Source organism: Chiloscyllium punctatum, chromosome 13, assembly GCF_047496795.1.
Source record: "Chiloscyllium punctatum isolate Juve2018m chromosome 13, sChiPun1.3, whole genome shotgun sequence".
Taxonomy (NCBI): Eukaryota; Metazoa; Chordata; class Chondrichthyes; order Orectolobiformes; family Hemiscylliidae; genus Chiloscyllium; species Chiloscyllium punctatum.
Genome location: NC_092751.1, coordinates 94,119,844 through 94,139,276, shown reverse-complemented (window position 1 = coordinate 94,139,276; position 19,433 = coordinate 94,119,844). Strand labels below are relative to the sequence as shown.

At 43.5% G+C, this 19,433-nt stretch overlaps 1 protein-coding gene across 6 annotated transcripts in view; it reads right to left on the bottom strand.

Annotated features, from left to right (window-relative positions):
- LOC140484682 (very long chain fatty acid elongase 5-like) overlaps positions 1-19,433 on the bottom strand; it is a 74,486-nt gene that overhangs the window by 47,491 nt on the left and 7,562 nt on the right. For 3 of the 6 annotated variants that reach the window (XM_072583296.1, XM_072583299.1, XM_072583294.1), the window contains exon 2: positions 12,273-12,441. The exons of the other annotated variants lie outside the window; for them this stretch is intronic. The gene's annotated coding sequence lies outside the window, so the exon portion shown is untranslated. The remainder of the gene's footprint in view (positions 1-12,272; positions 12,442-19,433) is intronic. 6 annotated transcript variants of the gene reach the window in all.

Genomic DNA, 19,433 nt, shown 5'->3' with positions numbered 1-19,433 from the left:
CTCTGACCCAATCAGGACTTGCACTCAAGCAGTGCCTCTCTCAGACTTATTAGCCCAAAGTACTTTGCAGTCAAGAAAACATTTGCAAAATGTAGTCATGGTTATAGAGAAGGCAGTAGAAGGTGTTAAAAAAAATTCCAAAGTGGGGAATTGAAAATAGGGAACAAAAGGAGGGTTGAGTGAGTATGAGGAATCAGTATTAGCACAGAAATAGTACTGGAGAAACTAATGTGACCAAAGGAAGAAAAATGTCCTGAACAACACAGGCTACATCCTAGGATTTTTAAAAAAAGATGCTTGTAAGAGATAGCATTTATATATTCAGGAGCAAGATAAGATCTGAAAATTAGTCGCTAAAGATAAAAAGGTCCAAATTATATTTCAACAAAGATTCATTGAATCATGGTGCTGTTAATGATGTGCAATGAATGCATAAAGACACTTCAAGTAAAGAAATATTTGTTTCCATTTTATTTACCTTCTGTATCAAGAATGCGAATAAATGCATTTGCGTTAAATCAACAAATGCTGACCTTAGCATTTCAAGATTTCAGCATTTAATCATCAGTATATCAGGAATTATGAACACTGAATTAATATTTAACACCAGACATAACCTTGAAAATGCATCTATAACTATGTGATCATTTGTTTGATATCACCATGGCTTCAGTGGGACCATGAGTGGTATCCTGCTCCTTCTCTGCCTTTCTTCAAGCTTCCCTCAGGGTTACCAGCATCCCTTTGACATTTCCCTCCTCTTCTAATTAATTTCTTCAATTTCTCCTTCCATTTTATGCTGGGACAAGGAGGACAGCAATACTGTGAGCCTGGTATCTCTAGCTGAGGGGCAAAGTGAAGAAAGGCAAGGCAGAGGTACTGGAGCAACCTGCTGTGTTCAAACGGAGTGAGTGATATGACGGGGAGCAAAGAGCCCGATGATGCAGCCTGGTACAGTTCATGAGCTGGGTGCATCCCCCTGACCACACAGTGTCCTTGCTGCAGCACTGTCGTGAGAGTATGGACAGCATGGTGGCTCAGTGTTTAGCACTGCTGCCTCACAGCACCAGGGACCCAGGTTTGATTCCAGCCTTGGGCGACTATCTGTGTGCAGTTTGCACATACACCCCGTGTCTGCGTGGGTTTCCGCCCACCGTCCAAAGATATGCTGGTTAGGTGGAGTGGCTATGCTAAGTTGCCCATACTATTCAGGGATGTGTAGGTTAGGTGCATTCGTCAGGGATAAATGTAGAGTAATAGGGTAGGGGGAATGAGTCTGAGTGGGTTACTCTTCAAAGGGTCAGTGCAGACTTGTTGGGCCAAATGACTTGTTTGCACAGTGTAGGGATTCTATCATTTCTAAGAGTTGTCAATGCAGCAGTGAAGTGCATAACCTCTTGTAAATGGATCGAGATGAGCCATGAGGGTTCTTTGAGGCTACCACATTTCAGATACCAGTGTTTGTTGATGTGGGGTATGTGTGGCCAGTATCCATGGACCATGCCCTGACATGTTGGTGCCTGGTTTCCAACATGCAACTCCTTTGGAGGAAGCAGTGAACTAACTTTTGTTTCCAATGTCTGTACTTGGCTATCTTTTCTCTCTTTAACAGTACTTAGCAACTGGAATAACTCCACAGAAACCAGTATCCTGTCACCAATTCAGCCTTTATTTACACATGAACAGTCCTCGACACTGATCCTGCTTCCTTCGAGCTAGCTGTCAGAGTGAGCAGGATGTCTGACACACCTTTTCTTATCTGTTAGCCAGGGCTCCCTGACTGGACCAGATTAACCGCCCCAGTCAAGGAATGCATATTATATTCTATTCATATTCTATTCCGACCTTGTTACAACTGCTACAACAACCCCATTGATTCCTGGTCTCTCCTCTTGAAATAACCCAGTTATTTAGCTTTGTGTATCTTGGTGCCCAATTGCACATTTTCTTTCCCCAAATCTCAGCTGCCAGTGCAGAAGGTGCAGCAGCAGCTGATTCTCGGACAGACAGCAGACATAAAATTGTAAGGAATGAATGACATGGGTTGTGGGGGAAAATGTGGGAGATGTCCATCAAGGCCTATCTCAACATTGAGAGTAACTTGCTGCATTGTTTAGTCAAGCTCTGGGTAGAATGGCGAGATTCTGACTTTGCCAGCTAACGGGGATCATTGTTTGATAAACCTGAAGATCTTGTCTCATTAATATGCAGTATTCTATACTACTAGGCAAAAAAGCAAGGCGCTGAGAATTCATCACATGGAAGGCAGAGGGAGTACCTGGTGATGTCAGCTCACTCCAAAGGAGCTGCATGTTGGAACCCAGGCACCAACGTCTCAGGGAATAGTCCATGGGTATTGGTCACACATTCCCCACATCCACAAACACTGGCATGTGAAGTGTGGCAACCTCTAAGAACCCTTATGGCTCATCTCCAATCCACTTACAGGAGCTTATCCACTTCACTGCGACACTGTCAACTCCCAATGCAATGCTGCAGCAAGGACACTGTGTGGTCAGTGGGACACACCTCGCTCATGGAGTGGACCAGGCTGCATCCTCATGCTCTTCGCTCCATGCCATAATCACTAACTCAGTTTGAGCATACCTGGTTACTCTGGCACCTCTTTCTGCCTTGCCTTTCTGCACCAGGCCCTTCGGTCAGAGGCACCAGGCTCACAATCCTGTTGTCTGCCTTGCTATTTAGCTCAAACATGAAGCCAGAAAGCTTGTCACAGTTGTCACCAGTACAGGAAGAAACAGAGCCTTCAGTCATGATGACCCAGCACAGTAGGTCAAAGAGATTATCAGATACGAATCCAGAGGCTGACTGGTATTCGGAGTCAGGATCCTATCCTCATAATGGGTGAGAAGCCATGTTGGGCTTCTGTCTTGATTCTATCTATCTGACTATCTGCCTTGAATCTTTCTGCCTTATTATGGGCTGTTTTCCTCCTGGAATAGGAATGATGCTATGAAAATGGATGACATGGTTGTTACTTTTGTTTCAGGTGGTGACGTGGCCTGAGAGAGGGTGAGTAGGCAGAGCGAGGGCGGGGGAGAGGTGCAGTGGGGTGTGGGGGAATCAGTCAGGGTTAGTGAGAGAACGGGAGGGAAGATGCTGCAGGAAATAGAAACACAGGCAGTTACGCAGATTTCCAGCCAGTCAGGCTGACAAAAACCGTTAATCTCGGTTTCCAGAAAATGTCACAATTTTTCTCAGCCGGACTCAGCAAACCTCAAAACTGCCCAAGAGACATATTAATTTCAGAAAGTATCAATGAACTAACAGACTGATTTTATATTTAAAAGTTCCTGAAGGTTGGAATGAAAATTCGAAATGACGGAATTCCAAAATGTCAATTTCGGATGCACATCATTTGACAGAAATGTCTCATACCTGACCCACTGATTTCAGATCTTCCACAATTCTCTAGATTCTAGAACAGTCCCTGTTAATTGGAAGCTAACAAATACAATTCCACTATTCAAGAAAGCAGGGACAGAGAAAATAAGAAACTGCACACCAGTCAGTCTGATGTCACTGTAGAAGGGAAATACTAGAATCCATTATTTAGGATATGGTAACATGAAAATCGCAATATGATTGCCAGGTACACAGGCTCGTGAAATACACTGAAAGCAAATTACTGAAAATGCTGGAAATGTGAAATAAAGCCAGAGTACACAGCATGTCATAATGGGCTCCATCCATCTATTTCACTAGTGGGGGCATGTTGAACAATGTGACATGGTCTCCTTATTCTGTAGTTCTCATTTAACACCAAGATGCAAAGGAATGCCTTCTTCTAATACCAGGAATTCTCCACCCTAGAGAATTATTCAGTGATCTAATCTTCATGTGTTTAAAGAGGAGGTAGACAGATTTTTGAAATATCGGGAAGTTGACAGCTCTGCTGAACTGGCTTTGAAACACTGAGACATTGAGTCATTTAGCATGGAAACAGACCCTTCAGTATAACTGGTCCAGGCCAACCATGTTCCAAAATCAAGCTAGTCCTACTTCCCTCCAAACCTTTCCTATTTATGTACTTATCCAAATATCTTTTAAATGTTGTTGTAACAGTACCTGCAACCATCACTTCCTCTGGCAGTTCATTCCATGCAAAAACAACCCTATGTATTATAGAGTTGTCCCTCAGGTCGCTTTAAAATCTTTCTCCTCTCACCTTTAAAATATACCCCTACTTTTGAACTTCCCCACTCTAGAGAAAGAACCCTTACTATTCACCTCGTCTCTGCCCCTTGTGATTCTGTAAACCTTGATAAGGTCATTCCTCAAAACCTGACTGCTCACCTCCCACACCCACCTTACTCCAGTGAAAAAAGTAGCAGTCTTTCCAGCCTCTCCCTCATAACTCAAACCCTCCATTCCCAGCAACATCTTGGTAAATCTTTTCTGAACCCTCTATAGTCTACCTGATGCAAATTTTAAAGAATTATGTACCTGAACTCCTAGGTCTCTCTATTTGACAACACTACCCAGGGCCCAACCATTAATTGCCCTTGTTCACATTAACAAAATGCAATACCTCACACTTATCCAAATTAAACTCCATCTGCCACTCCTTAGCCCATTGACCCGATTGATCAAGATCTCTTTGTAATCTTAGAAAACTTTCTTCACTATCCACTATACCACCAATTTTGGTGTCATCCACAAACCTACTATATTCTCATTCAAATCATTTATATTAATGCCAAATAAAATTGGAGCCAGTACCAACCCCCTAGGGCAGATCAGTCAGGATCTTGTTTGGTGGGGTAGCTTGAAGGGTTGAATGGCTTTCTCTGCACCCAGTTCCTATGTTGTTATCCTGTGCTCAAGTTCACCTTTAGAATGTAACAGTCAAATGCACTCCCTTTCCCAATGCCTCAGCTGAAAATTGGCTATGGGATCTTCTATTATCTACCACAAACCTCCTTTTGCAGGTCAGTATTCACAAGGGGATTCCTACAGTTTCACATGCCGCGGACAATTTGGATGTTGACACACCTCTGGAGCAGGTGAAACTTGAACCCAGGTCTCCCGGGCCAGAGACCGGAACTGCACAGGTAGTAAGATTGGTCTCATCAGCAACTATGTAAATAGAAACCGAGTAAGCTTAAACCTGAAATAGGGAATAGCAAAGCCATCCTGTGGGATACTGGATACCCTGATTAAATTATTTGTCACTGTATATCACATAAATCCATGAACAGACCTCAAGGTTTTGATCCTGAAAGAGCCCAGTCTACCTCCGATTACTCTGGAAGGATAAGGTATCGCTAATGTCTGAGCAACAGAAAACTACTCCCCATGGACTTTCAGACACAGTCATTTGACTGAAGTACATTCAGTGTGTTTGAAAAAGTGCTGACACATGGTGTAGCTACAACGTTGACATGGCACAGTGTTATACAGCAATACATCCACTGCTTTGACTGATCACTGGTGGCTACCAGTGACAAGCTAGCTTAATGTCTGCACTAAACAGCAAGGCAATATGAGAAGTACTGTGAGGATGTAAGCTCTGAATGGTAATGCTTAAAAAAAGGGCAAGAAATGCTGTGAGAATCCAAGTAACTGCAAAGTGAGTGAGTGAAATGAGATCAAGATCAGAGTCGTGAGACAGCTCCTGGCCCGAAACACAAGATGGGGACCTGCGTCTGCACAGAATGGCCTGTCAGCAGCTTCACAATGAAACATCAGTGAGCTCCAACCTGCTGTACTGAAGGAACTGAATTACATTACAGCATCTGCAGTCCTCACTTTCTCCTGAACTGCACCAGAAGTATGTTAGAGATGTGTCACAATGAAGTGGCAAGGCTGGTGCCTTTCTGATGGCATCCTTGTGGACAAAGAATGCAAGTGGTCCCTGCCCATGAGATGCTGGGGGCCAAGGAAGCAAGCAGCAAGCTGGAGCCGCCGAGCGTTAGACTAAGATGTCAGGAATTGTTGTTATCTAGGAACTCTCCAATGCCTGGAAAGAAACTACATACAAATAAGGCATGTTAAGAGCATAAGGCAAAAGAGCAGAAGCAGGCCATTCAGCCCATCAAGTCTGCTCTGTCATTCAATGAGATCATAGTCAACCTGATAATCTTCAATTCTACTTCCTTGCTTTTTTCCCCTAATTCCTGATCCCCTTATTGACTGAAAATGTTACTCTTGGCTCAAACATAATTAATGACCCAGCCTTGACAATTCCTCTGTGGTAACAAATTCCATAGATTCACGATCCTCAGAAGAAATTTCTCTTTACCTCTGTCTTAAAGGTGCAAACCACTATTGTGAGAATATGCCCTCAAGTTCTAGACTCTCCCACAAGGGGAAACAACCTTTCTGCATCTAACCATCAAATCCCCTAAAAAGCTTTTATGTTTCAACAAGGTTGCCTCTCATTCTTTTATATTCCAATTATAGGTCTAACCTATTAAATCTCTCCTTATAAGGGTGACCCTCCATTCCTGATATCAGCCTCGTGAACCTTCTCTGGACTGCTCCAATGCCAGGATATCTTTCTTAAGATAAGAGGCCGAAAACTGTTCACAGTATTCCAGATGTGGCCAGAATACAGCCTTCTTTAGTTTTAGCAAAGCCTCTCTCCTTTTATACACCATTCGTTTTGAAACAAAGGCCAATACTCCACTTTTCTTTTCTAGTTTGCACTGAACATTTTGCGATTCCTCTTTCTGTATTTAAATAAAATTCACACCCCTTTATTCATTCTGTCAAAGTGCATAATCTCACATTTCCCCCACATGATAAGTAATAACGCGACGTTGATGAATACAAATTGGGGCAGCTTGATATCTCAGTGGTTACCACTGCTGTCTCACTACAGGGACTTGGGTTCCATTCCACCTTCAGGCCACTGTCTGTGTTGGAGCTTGCACATTCTCCTCGCGTCAGTGTGGGTTTCCGCCAGGTGCTCTGGTTTCCTCCCACAGTCCAAAGATGTGCAGGGTTCGGTGGATTGGCCAGGCTAAATTACCCATAGTGAAAGGGGATATGCAACGAGGTGAATAGGCCATGGAAAATGCAGGACTATAGGGAGAGGGTAAGGAGTTAGATCTGGGTGGGAGGGATGATGTGGACTTGACGGGCCAAACGGCCTGCTTCCACACTGTAGGAATTCTATGATTTGTATACTTGCCGTACGCTATCAAGAGTTTCACCTCGACATTAAACCAATGGGTGGAAAATCTGTTTTCTTTTCCTTGGTACTGACAATGTTTTTTCTTTCTGATCTTGCCATTGCTTAAGTCAGCAGGGGACTGGAAAGATTCAACTCTCCCTCTTGTTCGCAAATCCTGTCAAACATTTTCAAGTTTTAAAAAAAAAGGTTCCAGGTGTTCATTCCAACATCAGATCTAAAAACCCGTTAGCAACATGTGGTTGCGCTGCAGAGATAAGACAAATAATTATCAATGCATTTCTAAAGGAAAATAATACACGGATGGCTAACGACATAGAATACCAGTAAAATACACAGAGGAACTGTGTTATTTAATTCCATTTTTACACTTACACAGATGGAAGAATTATTGAAAGATAATTAAGCTCACTGGACTAGTACATTATAATGGCTTTTTAAAGATTTTCTCAGAGGCTTGCCATGTTAATTATAGTCACAGGTCATGCTACTTTGGATGAGGCCCATAATAAGGTGCCAGCAAAAGACACCAGTCCCCATAAATCATGGGTAAGGAAATAGGTTAACATCTCACCTTCTTTTGATCAGAATGTACCACAGAGGTCAGACTGTTTACAACAGCTGCTAAAGAATGAACAAAACCCTGATGTGGAATAGCAGGGGTCATGGGGTTATCAGCAAAGGCGCAATCCACTAATGGATGTCCCTTTGACTGCAACTGTATGGGAACAAGTCAGCTATCCTGGGCTCTGAAAGCACTAAGTAGGGGTTACTAGGGTCTGTGAGCCATCAAAGGGGAGTCCAAGGAAAGGTCATCCTAGCTTGGACTACCATGAGAGGCATTTGATATGTTAGAATTTCATGCAGTTCTGGCCAGGTGTAGGTTAGGAGGCAGATAGTAGGAGAGAATCCGACATTTTGCTGGTACTGGGGAGAGAAGGTCTGCCCTGGCAGTGACCTTGAGTATGAGGGTGAGCAGTCCTCAAGTCTAACAGCAGAGGTAGGATCTTAACTCACCTAGAAACATCAAGTCCAATATCAGTGGAAGTTGGGGGCATCCAGGATTCAGCCTGCTGGGTAAATGATATGGAGCAGAAGATCCCAATCTGGTTGAGATAGTATCTGATGGCTCCCGCTATCATTTGGATTGGATTTCACACCTTCTGACAGGAGTGAGGGGGAGGAACTAGCATTCTAGTGTTTTGAGGAGTGGGAGCCTGTTGTCAATCAGCTTGAGAGCAGAGGGAAGGGGAGAATTTAGGACAAGAGTCCCCTTTCGTGTATAGATGTTCCCTCAACAAGAAATGCAGACTTATCTTCAATCAGAATTTCAAGCCTAATATTATGCACTGCTAAAAAATATAAAGCAAACTGATGTTAGGACAGAAGTTTGGAAGTCTAGGCAAGAATTCTGAGCTCTTTCGACAGGGCAAAAGCATCTTCAAACTCTGACTGGACCATAGCTGGTTAGCAGGTGATGAACTCCACAATTTAAATGGGTGGGATCGGGTTAAGGGGTCTAAGCTGGAAAAAGAAAATCAGGCAGAGGGTGTGTGGAACAGAGGAGTACTGAATTACTGCAGCATTGGAAAAGCAGTTAAGGAAAATGGTCAGATTTGGTGTGCTAAATGAAAGCAGACCACCCTTTGTAATTTCAATGTGCCCCAGAGACAGAAAGTTTCTGCAACTAGATCATAAGCCTCAGCACAGAATGAAGTTCAAGATCCGGGCACTTAAGAGATGTCAGACCATGGGAGCAACACTCTACTATCCCATTAATGACAAGTCACTGAATCATAGAGTTATGTTGAACAATTGGATACAGACTGTTATGATATAATGTGATACTTCCATTCCTGTGTGATCCCACGCGACAAGAAAATCGCCCAATAGCAGTACCATTTAAAGCAATGGGACTGGAATCGCATCATAGCCAAGACATGTCAGCAATGTTTGCATTCTATAAATAATGGTCTAAGTTCTTCAATCGCGTTATAGACAAATCGCATTGAAGAAACATGCATGATAGCAGAACCAACTGTACATTAAACATTCTCTACATCAGTTACAGTAACATTTTCCTTTTGTTGTGATCAAGTAAAAAATGTCCTTTTCCTAAACAATATATTTCCAACACTTTAAAGTGTCCAAATTCTGAGTTTTTAATGTGGTAGATCTTACTCAAGTTTGTAGATATAATACAGTGCCCTGATTGAGTATCTCCTGACTCTGATAAATCAACTGAGTGATCTAGATTAAGCCAATCTGTAAATATTTTTCTTTGTTTGCTGATAGACAGCATGCTTTAATCAAAAGGATAAAAGAATATATTCACCTCTCAGCTTTCATCATTTTATTGAAAATTTGATTCAAGATTCTGGTCTCTCTCCTATACAAAGGAAGTTGTGAAACTTGAAAGGATTCAGAGATGATTGACAAGGATGTTGCCAGGGTTGGAGGGTTTGAGCTATAGGGAGAGGCTGAATAGGCTTGGTCTATTTCCCCTGGAATGTCAGAGGCTATGGGGTGACCCTATAGTGGTGTATAAAATCATGAGGGGCATGAATAGGATAAATAGACAAGTTTTTTTTTTACCCCAAGAGGTGGGGGAGTCCAGAACTAGAGGGCACAGGTTTACGGTGAGAGGGGCAAAAGGGACCTAAGGGCAACTTTTTCACACAGAGGGTGGTGCTTGTCTGGAATGAGCTGCCAGAGGAAGTGGTGGAGGCTGGTACAATTTCAACAACATTTAAAAGGCACCTGGATGGGTATATGAATAGGAAGGTTTAGAAAGATATGAGTCAATTGCTGGCAAATGGGACTAGATTAATTTAGAATATCTGGTCGGCATGGAGGAGTTGGACTGAAGGGTCTGTTTCAGTGCTGCACATTTGTATAACTATGACTCTAAGAGTGGCAACATTTCGTGAAATAATTTTATGCATTTTTTTTCTCTGTAGCTGTGTTTAATGATGTCGGACAAGTAATGGCTGAAGGTCACAAAGAAAATCTAAGTACAATACAAATTACTGCTCTGACAACAGTGCTCTGCAGCCCTAACAGCAAATCTTTGCTTTCTTAGATCAGATTAGTATTTACTCACTGTGTTTGAAATTTAGCAAGTGGAATGTTAACTTGTGTGGGAGCAGCCAATGAAATTCCAACCTCCAGTTGGAGTGCAGTCTCTTGACAAGTACTGGAATGGGTTATAGGAAACCAGCTATTACAGATCCAGCATCTTATCTTGCTGCATTCACCACTCTACCGCCCTAGAATGCAACATTTTCCATCACAACACTTGTCCAACAAATGATCATAGAGTCCCTACAGTGTGGAAACAGGCCATTCAGCCCATGGAGTCTACACTGACCCTCCAAACAGCATCCCACCGAGACCCAACCCACTACCCTTTCCTTGTATTTCCCATGGCTAAACCACTTAGCCTACACATCTCCGCACGTGATGCACAATTTCCCTAGGCCAATCCACCTATCCCACACATTTTTGGACAGTGGGAGTAAAACAGAGTTCTTGGAGGAAGCCCACGCAGTCACGGGGAGAATGTGCAAACTCCACACAGACATTCATGCGAGGGTGGAATTGAGTCCAGGTCCCTGGTGCTGTGAGGCAGCAGTGCTAACCACTGAGCCACTGTGCCACCCAAGCACAATTTTAAAGAACAACTTCTCCTGATTTCACGAATAGCATTCAAACAGCTATTTGGTTTTGCTTTTTGATGTGTTTATAACTTTAGGAATGCTTTTATTTCTATCCAAGTCTTGGTAAAAGGCTTTGAGAGGATTCAGTATTACAAAACAAAGTACACTACAAAATGATCATTTCATTACAGAAATATAAAGTCAAAACTTAATATTTTTATCTTGAGATTTACTTAGGTTCTAATCAAAGGGAAAATCTCTATCATAATGCTTTTTAACATTTTCCAAATGGTAGTCAATTCTCAAACCCTTGTGTTTTGTGAGATTAAGGAGCCAAGCCATACAAAAAGCAGGTGGGGAAAAGCTATGAATTTAAATGCATAAGGAGGTAAGAGATAGTTATCTAACTTTGGGCACGGTAGCATAGTGGTTACTACACCCACCACAGCAGCTGGGGAATTAATGTTCAGTTAATTACAATGGAATAAAGAAAAATCCCCCTTGGGCAACACTTGATTAATCAAGATGTGGAGGAGCCGGTGTTGGAGTGGGGTGGACAAAGTTAAAAATCACAACACCAGGTTATAATCCAACATGTTTATTTGGAAGTACTGGCTTTCAGAGCACTGCTCCTTCATCAGGTAGCTGTGGAGCAGGACCATAAGACACAGAATTTATAGCAAAAGATTACAGTGTCATGCAACTGAAATGATATATTGAACAAACCTAGATTGCTGTTGAGTCTTTCATCTTTTTGAATGGGTTGCAGGTTTTGGTTCATTAATATGGCAAATTCCAGAACTTCTTTTAAGTCACATTCTCAAGATAAGTTAAGGTTTTATAAAAGATGATGACATTTCAGTTTAGACAACGTATCAAAAGTGTGAGGTTAGAGTCTGTTTGTATCCCAATCTTGAGTCAGACTGGTTCTATTTCCAAAGTGGAATCGATAAAATATTACATGGATTGACTGACTGCAAACTGTGCACTTTTTGGGCAAAATACAATGTATCTGCAAATACAATTCTACAACTGGAAATTCACCCCATAGATTTGTGTGTGTGTGTGTGCATGCGTGAGAGAGAGAGAGAGAGTGTGTGCGCGAGTGTGCTTGAGTGAGAGAGTGAGTATGCGCGAGTGCATGTGAGAGATTGTGTGTTTGTGTGCGTGCATGCGTGAGAGAGAGAGAGAGAGTGTGTGCGCGAGTGTGCTTGAGCACAAGAGAGAGATGGAGTATAAGCGTGTGAGAGGGGTATGCAAGGCTGAGTGTTGGGTGTATATGATTCTGGTGTTTGAGAGAGAGTCTGCATGAGTGCGAGAGAGACTAGTGTAGTGGGGGCATCTGTAGTGTGACATGAACCCAAGGTCCTGGCTGAGGCCACCCTCATGGGTACCAAACTTGGCTATCAACCTCTGCTCAGCCACTCTGTGTTGTTGCGTATCCCGAAGTTCACCTTGGAGGATGGTCACCCGAACATCTGAGACTGAATGTCCCTGACCACTGAAGTGTTCAACGACTCGGAGAGAACACCACTATCTGGCGACTGTTGCACGGTGTCCATTCATCCATTGTCATAGCTTCTGCTTGGTTCACCAATGTTCTATGCCTCGGAGCATCCATGCCTGCAGCATACGAGATAGACAACGTTAGCTGTATCACACAAATACTTGCCGCGTACATGGTGGGTGGTGTCCCCATGTGTAATGGTGGTATCCATGTCAACACACTGACACGTCTTGCAGGGGTTGCCTGGTCTTGTGGTCAATGTTGTCCTGAAGGCTGGGCAGTTTGCTGCGAACAATGGTCTGTTTAAGGTTTAGCAGTTGTTTAAAGGCGAGAAGCGGAGGCATAGAGAACGTTTTGGTGAGATCCTCATCGAAAATGTATTGCAGGCTGCGAGAACATGGCATCATTTCTCCGCTCCCAGGAAGTACTGGACAATGAAGGGTACCTTATCGATTGCATCCAGTGTCTGTATCCTGAGGAGGTCATTACGGTTTCTCGCTGTGGCACGTCAGAACTGGTGATCTCATACACATGCTCTCTCTTTCATATGCACACAGACACCCCCACACTCTCACCCATGCACACATCCTCTCACAGGCTTATACTCCATCACACTCACACACACTTATGCATATACAATTCTGCAAATGCAAATTTGTATTTGCAGATATATTCTACTTTGCTCAAAAAGCACACAATCTGCAGGCAGTTAATCCATGTAATATTTTATAAACTCCACTTTGGAAATAGAACCAATCTGACTCAAGATTGGAACACAGACAGACTCTAACCTCACATCTTTAACACATTGTCACCTTTTTTTCTTATAAAACCTTAAGCTATCTTGAGAATGTCACTTAAGAGTAGTTCTAGGATTTACATATTAATGAACAGAAACCTGCAACCCATTCTAAAAGATGGGAGATTTGAACAGCAACTTGTGTGACCAATATATCATTTCAGTTGCATGACACTGTAATCTTTTGCTATAAATTCTGTGTCATATGGCCCTACTCTACAGCTACCTGATGAAAGAATAGCGCTCCGAAAGCTAGTACTTCCAAATAAACCTGTTGGAATATAATCTGGTGTTGTATGATTTTTAACTTTAATTAATCAAGCAACGCAAGTTAGCAGCTTAACTCTTGCTATGACACTTGGGACATCCCAAAACACCTCACAGTCCCTGGCTTACTTTCTAAGTAGATGTAATAATTACGTAAATCATTTTGGTAATTTACTTTGGACATACTGATGACCTTGTGGCACAGCGGTAATCTCCCTACTTCTCGGCTAGAAGGTCCATTTGTCAGCCATTCTTGGAAGCAGAATAGCAAATAAGAGATGTGCCATAGTAGTAAGAATTGTCTTTGAACAGTGTTAGCTGAACATTAAGTGGACCTTCATGGAAACTTATGCATGGTTTCTGCAAAGTTTTGTTTTGTAGAAACTCTTATCCTTTGACAGGAACATTCAAAAAACAGTTAATTATTATCACTAATTCAAGTGTTTACTCAGACCAGGATAAAAATTGAATATTCAACATCTTAATTATTTCAGTTAAGATGTCAGTGAAAATTGATTCATCGTGTCAACACTCGCTGGAACAAATGGGGAGCATCAAATGGGGCAAGCAGCAGTGAGAATGTGTGGAGGAGCGGAGACCTTCAAGCTCATTTCCAAGTAAGTAAACTTGCAACAGATGCCGAAAAGAGTAAGAATCTAAATAGGGGAGGGGAACAAAAGGGATCTAAGTGTAAATACTTAAATCACTGAAGTGGCAAGAGAGATTTACAAGGTCGTTTACAAAATTCATGCTGGATTTCAAGAATAGTGGTTCTCTCCTCAGAATTCTTTGTCCAGGGGTCATTTAGTTGGAACCACATTTAGCCAGTTCATCGTTTTCATTTCAGCCCCAAATCTCAACATTATGTTGCTAGGTATGGCAGCAAGTTCCTGAATGATGGGACCAGAGTTCTAGCCTGTTCACCCATAAGGCCACCAGTTGTCCACTGACCACAACTTGAGAACCAATGTTCTAAAGGGGATGAAATTGAAATGAACGTATGTCAAACTTGCTTTGCATTATGGCTAGACCAAACTGGAAATACAATTCCAATTGTTAAATTTTTTTTTAAAATGCACTGGAAAGGGTACAGAGAAGATTGATGAGGATGATAGCAGAAATAAAACTATGCCAATTTGGAGAGAACGGACATTCGCTTGAAAAGAGAATATTAAGAAATGGCCTTAACAAGGTTTTAAAATAATAAAAAGTTTGGATAGAGTATACACAAACTGAGTATTTCTCATTTATGGGAAATAGTTAATGAAGTTATGAAACTAGAAGCCATTAACTTAAAGATAGACACAGGGAAATTAAATTGAGAATGCAGAAGAAACATTCTTTACCCAGAAAGCAACAAGGATTGCTGCTACAATTTCCACAAGTTGAAGAGAATAAATGCATTTAAAGGACGAATAAATAAAAGATGTAGGGAGGTGGATTGAGTGGGAAATTAGATAAGCAAGGATTTAATTGGCCAACATGGAAAATTGTCCGGCTGTGTTCAGTCCACAAAAGACAGGTCAAATACATCCCATCCTTTACCACCCCAGGAGTATACTTTGGATCATCAACCAAGTAATGGAAAGAGCTGTTGATAGTGCAATCAAGCAGCATTTACTCAGCGATAACCTGTTCACATATGCTCAGTTTGGGGTCAACCGGGCCATTCAGCTCCTAACCTCATTGCTTTGGTGCAAACGTGGACAAAGAGAGCTTCTTTCCGAAGGTGAGGTGAAAGTGAAAGCCCTTGACATAAAGGCAGCATGTAACCAGGTATGGCATAAAGGAACCCTAGCAAAGCTGGAGTCAATGGGAGTCAGAAAGAAATCCCTCCATTGGCAAGAGTCATATCTGGCCCAAAGGATGGTAATTGTGGTTGTGCAGGTCAACCATCACAGTCACAGTATTGCAGCAGTAGTTTCTCAGGGAGGTGTGCTGAGCTCCCCGCTTACACACACACACACACACACACACACACACACACACACACACACACACACACAGTCTTCAACTGCTTCATCAGTGATCTTCCCTCCAAGTAAGGATGTTCACAGATGACTAGACAACATTCAGCACAATTCACAACTCCTCAGACAATGAAGCAATCTGTGAGAATATGCAACCAGAACTCAACAACATTCAAGTCTGGGCAAATGACATTTGAGCCACACAAATGATAAGCTCTGATCATCATCAACATGACAGAATCAAAACATAACCCCTCAAAATTCAACATTGTCATTGAATACTGGATTAGTGGTGCTGGAAGAGCACAGCAGTTCAGGCAGCATCCAACGAGCAGCGAAATCGACATTTAGGGCTTTTGCCCGAAACGCCGATTTCGCTGCTCATTGGATGCTGTCTGAACTGCTGTGCTCTTCCAGCACCACTAATCCAGTATTTGGTTTTCAGCATCTGCAGTCATTGTTTTTACATTGTCATTGAATCCCTCACCGTCAACATCCTGGGTATTACCATTCACCAGAAGCTGAATTGGACCAACCACAGAAATATTTTGGCCACATGAGCAGGTTGGAAACTGGTCATTCTGCTGTGAGTAACACATCTTGACTCTCCAGAGTTCGTCCACCAGCTACAAGGCACAAGTCGTGATAGAATGCTATCCACTTGCTTGTATGAGTATAGCTCCAGAGATACTCAAGATGCAATTGAGGATAAAGCATTCTGCCTAATCAAGACTCCAACCACCATGTTACACATGTAAACATGCATCATCTTCCATCACCTCGACATTAATACTGTCATCCATTTTTATTATTTTCCAACCTCACCAACATCTTGTTTGTGCCTTATTGGCTTTGTTCTTCGCTGAGCTAGCCTATTTTCTTCGATCTTTGGCCAACAGGTCCAAGGCTCTTGTGGCTTTGTGATTGACAGCAAGATCTGCAGATGAATGAACAAGCTCCATCACAGCACCTTGCAACAGGGCACTGTTAGGGAGATTTAAAAGGATTGGGATTGTCATTCCCAGAGTCATAACCAATGTTAAATATTCCAAAAGTACACAAAGATTCTCCAATTTATCTATGTTTTAGACCCAGCTTGACATAAAGCACAGGCCAAGTTTCTGCACCAAGAGCAAAGGCAGTGTTGCCCACTTGGTGGCAGGGTTAAGGACACTTGTAGTACTGCACTGCTGCCTCACAACGCCAGGGACTCTGGTTTGATTAGCAATGCTAAATTGCCCACAGTGTTCAGGGATGTGCCAAACCTTACAATGAGGTGGACTGTACCACACATGCAGCCCAACAGAACAGAGAGATGACTTGATTGCAGACTCTTCAAGGCAAGAGCGGGATGACTCAGTAGTGTCCAGTCTTCAACTGAAGCCATAAAGGCCATAGAGAAACTCTGGAACATTGCACTGCTGCGTTAAAACATATATTGGTCATAGAGTGGATTGGGTCACACTTGTTTGGAGACAGCGAATAAGCCGAAAAATATTATCAAGTTTTTCTGGAACTAACCACCAACACTTTCTTAAAGCTTTCTGCTGTAAATCATCTCAGCTTTGTAATAGGAGGACAAACTGAAAAGATGTTATTCATATATTTAGACCGCTTTACCATGTTTTCATTTGGAGTTTTTTTTGGCAGAGTGCAGTTGGAAGTAAAGAGGTCACATAGGGGCCTCCCCAGCAATCTTGAAGCTCCTTTTAACTGAAATTTATGGGCAGATCTCCTGTGATTTCACTCATCGTGAATTCAAGTAAATTAAGAAAGATTGGGGGTTAGATACACGGCTCAAAGATCAATATAGGCCAAATGGATTTCAATTCACAGGGCACAAGCCTTGAAGAAGTTCTCCTCCTCTCTCTACAAGAATCTCTGAGTCTCTCTCTCACTGCAACCCCCAGGTCATCTCCTCGGCCCTGAAGCTCTTCAACCATGTCCTGAAACAGACTCGCTACCACATTTGCTTCCTCAGTGCCTGCCTCCGTAACCAACTCATCCCACACGGACTCCGGACCACCTTTAAACCAGCAGAGTTCGGACCCGAACAGGACAAACAGTACAGACTACAGATTCAAAAACACCAGCAACAGTTCTCCTTCAAGATCCTCCACTCTACGCTTGCAGCAATGCGCTGGCACCTAACATCTCTACAGTCAGCCCTGCTTCAGCTGAGGTCTACACTCAGGATTGCAAAGGATCCCTTCTGTCCTATATACTCAGGAGAATTCATACTCTCAACAAACAGTATTTCAACACCATCTCAAACTGTAAGTACAACAAACTTTTATCTACCCACCACCATAAACAGCATTCCTCAAACATTCCAGAAGATTCCCCTCTGGAACTGCTCGGACGCCATTAGCCTTGCGGCTGCTGCAGCTACCATCCCCATGGTGATGGATGACATTACTTCTGCCCCCATCATGGCCGCTTCCATAGCCACTTCCACCCCTCACAGTTCCTCATGCACCACACGTGACATCACTTCTGCCCCTCACATCATTGCTGATGCCACACGCTCAGTGACTTCCGCCCCCACTACTGCCATGTTCGCCACCACTTCCGCCCCCAACGCCACTCACCTGCATTCTGCTGACTCACCCAGCACAGATCCCACTGTCACCATCCCCACCCCAAGAACCATGAGGGGAACACCACCCCTGCTCAAGACTCAACCCCCATTCTCCTGAACACCATGCCCACTCCAGTTACAAGCCTCACCCCCACTCCCAGCTCCATACCCACACCAGGTCCTAGCTCCCAGCCCGGCTGAGTTTTCACCATTCCCCCTGACCTCCCCCTCACTGAGGACGAACGATCAGTCCTCAGTAGAGGCTTCACCTTTATCCCCCTCCATCCACACATCAATGAATTTAATATACGCTGTGACGTCGAACACTTCTTCCGCCTCCTCCACCTCCGAGCTTACTTTTACAATCAAGACTCCCACCTCCAACACACTCCATTTACCTGGACACCCCACGCTGGCCTATTACCTGCTCTCGATCTCTTCATTTCCAACTGCCGCTGAGACATTAACTGCCTCAACCTGTCTACCCCCCTCCCCCACTCTAACCTCTCACCCTCAACACACAGCTCTCCACTCCCTCTGTTCCATAAGACCATAAGACATAGGAGTGGAAGGAAGGCCATTCGGCCCATTGAGTCCACTCTGACATTCAATCATGGCTGATGGGCATTTCAACTCCACTTACCCGCATTCTCCCCGTAGCCCTTAATTCCTTGTGACATCAAGAATTTATCAATTTCTGCCTTGAATACATTTAGCGTCCCAGCCTCCACTGCACTCTGCGGCAATGAATTCCACGGGCCCACCACTGTCTGGCTGAAGAAATGTCTCCGCATTTCTGTTCTGAATTTACCCCCTCTAATTCTAAGGCTGTGTCCACGGGTCCTAGTCTCCTCGCCTAACGGAAACAAGTTCCTAGCGTCCACCCTCTCCAAGCCATGTACTCAAATCCCAACCTCACCATCAAACCAGCAGATAAAGGAGATACAGTGGTAGTTTGGCGCACTGACTTCTACACCACTGAAGTCAGACGCCAGAACTCAAAGACACCTCCTCCTACTACCCCCCTCAACCATGACCCCACCCCCCCATCACCAAACCGCCATCTCCCAGACCAATCAGAACCTCATCACCTCAGGAGATCTCCCACCCACAGCTTCCAACCTCATAGTCCAGGAACCCAGCACCGCCTGATTCTACATCCTTCACAACAAGCCTGACCACGCTGGCCAACCCATTGTCTCAGCCTGCTCCTGCCCCACCGAACTCATCTCCACCTACCTCAACACTGTCCTATTCCCCCTAGTCCAGGAACTCCCCACATATGTTCAAAACACCACCCAAGCCCTCCACCTCCTCCAAGACTTCCGTATCCCCAGCTCACAATGCCTCATCTTCACCATGGATACCCAATCCCTCTACACCTCCATTGGCCATGACCAGGGCCTCCAAGCCCTCCGTTTCTTCCTCTCCCGACGTCCCCAACAGTACCCTTCCGCCGACACACTCATTCGTTTGGCTGAACTAGTCCTC